Raw genomic sequence first — 2,991 nt, 5'->3', positions numbered from 1 at the left:
AGGACTTTGCCGGGCCACGAAGTACGTGTTTTACAAATTATGGTCGTACATATTTGTCCGTCTATGTCATCACTTTAAGACTGTTGGTCGGAAAAGTGAATATTTGAGGGGTCCCCTACTCGCCAATTCGTTGTAATGAGGACAAATACTCGCAAGATACTCGCGAAAAAAATAATCGAAAAATACTGGCCAAATACTCGCGAATACTCAACTCATTGTACACCCACTTGAAGAGTTGGGGGGACTCCTTGGGGGCCCAACGCCATCTTTCCAGTCGCACTTAGCAGCTCCGGGTGTGGTTTTTTCCAATGATAACTTTTTCATTGAAAATTTATCTTTACCGCATATAGCCATCTCTATGAATGGCCGCTCGAGCTGTGCGGCGGCCGCTCCGAAAGTGTCTTTGCGGAGCCGCTTCGAGGTATCGAACATGCGTCACAACTCCTGTGACGCCCGCACGGCGCGCGGCGTTTCGGTGTAGCCGTGCGGGTCCGCGAGGGGGCGGGGCGGGGCGGCGGGGCGGCGCGGCGCGGACATCGCGGGCACAGCTCCGCAGGTCCGAGACCTCGCGGGACTTCGTGCGTTCACGCCATGCGTTCATTTTTTTCCATCGCGCCTCGAAGTATTTTTGGGCCGAGTGACCCTGACCTTCCCCAACAGCGACCGCACTAGGGTGTCGGCCGGGGTCCGGGGCGGGGCCCAGCGGGGCCAAACCACGTGGCTCCGGTGGTGGCTCCGCGGCCAACCCCAAACGGACAACAATAATAAACCAGATCCACTCGGTGTGGTGGTGGAGGGGCTCGCGGCGTTGCAGTGCAGCCTGCGGTGCTCGGGTTGGCGTTGGCGCCCCTCTTGTCACACTGGTGAGTGTGTGTGTGTGTAAGCGATAAAATTGCGACACCGACGAGTGACCCGACAACACACAACGCACAGCGCCCACTTGGCAGGCGTTGACGTGCCAGAGAGAAGGGGGGAGGGGGCTTTCTTTTATCCTACATTGAGGAAGGGGGGGGAGGGGCTGCTGAAATGGCCCTCTCTCTCTCATACACTCGAGGCTTGCGCACATCTCTGGGCTGCGGATGCTGTGCCTGCCTGAAGACCGCGACCTCCTGTTTACATCGGAAGAGAAGTGGGGGCGGCGGGGGGCGGGGCGAGTGAGAGGGAGCGATAATACAGAGGGAAGCGGGGGCGAAGAAGTTAGTCTGAACGGTGTTTGAACCGGAGCGTGCCGGGTGGTGCGGCCGAGCGACGGGACGGGGACGATGGTCGGGCCGAGCAGGCCGAGCGGCGGCGGCGAGGACCGACCCCCTCCCGAACCCAATCCGAGCCGACCCGACGCGCGTCCGTCTGCGTGGCTCCGCCGGCCCGGCCTGCCGTCTGCTCGCCCGACCCGACCCAGCGGAGACGGTCTCCCTCTCTCTGTCTCTCTCGCTCTCTCTGTCGCTCCGGCGCGCGCGAGAGAGTCGGGAAAAGGGGTGAGGACGGACGTCGCCCGCCCGTAGGTCCGCCCGGAGGAGCAAGGAGGAGAGCGGCGGAGGCGGAGAGGCAGTGCATGTGTGTGCGTGTGCGAGAGAGAGAGAGAGAGCACACATGACAGAGTGGCCTGCATGAGTGAGGGAGCGCAAGGGCTCGGCGGGGCCGCCGTGTTGTCATGTTTTTGTAGAGAGGATTGTTGTTCATCGGTGGTCTATGTAGAGTGCCAGGGCATCTCCAGGGGGACTCGGTGTCGAGCTGGCTCAGCCCCACTTGTGTGAGCGGGACCCTGCCGTGCCCCCGCCCCGCCCTCCCCCGGCGTTACTCAAACCGTCGGCTCGCCCCACTCGGCTAGGCTAGACGGCTTGTGTTGTTGCAGCATTTTCCAGCGGGGAATACTGCACGGCCGTTGCGTCAGGCTCGGGCCTTTAGTGCGCGGGATTAAAGGCGGGAGGAGCGAGAGGGTGGAGGAGCTCGGGGGGCTCACGGGGCAGCGGGCAGCTGGAGCAGCGGCACTCTCCACCTTGGACACTTCACTTTGATACCGTAGGTCTCCATAGACCTAACGAGTTCCAAAACTCCACACCTCGGGACCTTTCTCGGCGCAGGGCTGAATGATTGTGCTCGAATAGACCATAGGTTGCCGACAGACACCGCCTACTCTTGTGCAGGTAGACTGTGCTGCGCGCGTGCGTGTGTGCGGGTTGCCTAGTACTCGCCCGGTGCTGTAAAGGCGAGCTCTGAGGTGGACGGACCGCGTCTCTCTCGCACCAACATTACATATACACGAACCCAACCGGGCCGGGTGAACGGAATCTGGTATTGGTTGGCGCGCGTGAGCGTGAGTCATCCCCGTCTCCGGGAAGGAGGTCTGGGCCGCGGGGGAGGGCGGGAGCGAGAGAGATATGGAGAACGAGAGGGAGAGAGAGAGAGAGAAAAGAGCTGTCGCTTCATTTCACTCCGCCTCGCTCACTCATCGGCCCCGCTCACCATAGCCGCGCGCCGCGCGTCCGTCAACCTCTGGAGGAGGTTGGGCATCGCGTTACTGCCGGGTCATCGCTCACGGCCGGCCCTCCTGCCTGGGCCCTGCCCGCTCCGCCGGCGCGCAGACGGCGGCCGGAGATAGTTTTGTGTGCGTGTGTCCGGACTCGGTCCTGGCGGGCGGGCGGGTCCTTCCCTCTGAGGGGTTTATGGCGACGCCGCCGCCGCAGAGGCGACCGAACTGACTCACCAGATAGATAAGGCCTTGTTAGTTTAACCGCGCCTCGCCCCGCCGTCGCGCCACCCTCCTCCTCCTGCCCGGCCCAGCCCACCTCGTGCAACTGTGACTTCGCAACCTTGCTGCTTTCATGCTTGCTACTCAGTCGGCCGGAGCGGGGCGCGGTGGGGCGGGGCGGGGCGGGGCGGGGCCCCGGGGACCAGGCGCTACGGTACGGCTTCCTGCGGGTCCCAAGCTAGCTCGCCTGCCTGCGCCTTGCCTGCCTCACTTGCCAGTTTCAGGGGCGGCGGCGCGAGGAA

At 63.0% G+C, this 2,991-nt stretch overlaps 1 protein-coding gene across 1 annotated transcript in view; it reads right to left on the bottom strand.

Annotated features, from left to right (window-relative positions):
• The window catches only part of LOC113207497 (heat shock protein 75 kDa, mitochondrial), a 31,757-nt gene that overhangs the window by 27,499 nt on the left and 1,267 nt on the right, over positions 1-2,991 (bottom strand). The window lies entirely within an intron of this gene.

This window comes from Frankliniella occidentalis, unplaced genomic scaffold (genome assembly GCF_000697945.3).
Source record: "Frankliniella occidentalis isolate FOCC.00 unplaced genomic scaffold, Focc_3.1 Scaffold28, whole genome shotgun sequence".
Lineage (NCBI taxonomy): Eukaryota > Metazoa > Arthropoda > Insecta > Thysanoptera > Thripidae > Frankliniella > Frankliniella occidentalis.
Note: the sequence above shows the minus strand (reverse complement) of the source record. Positions and strands in the feature narration are given on the sequence as shown.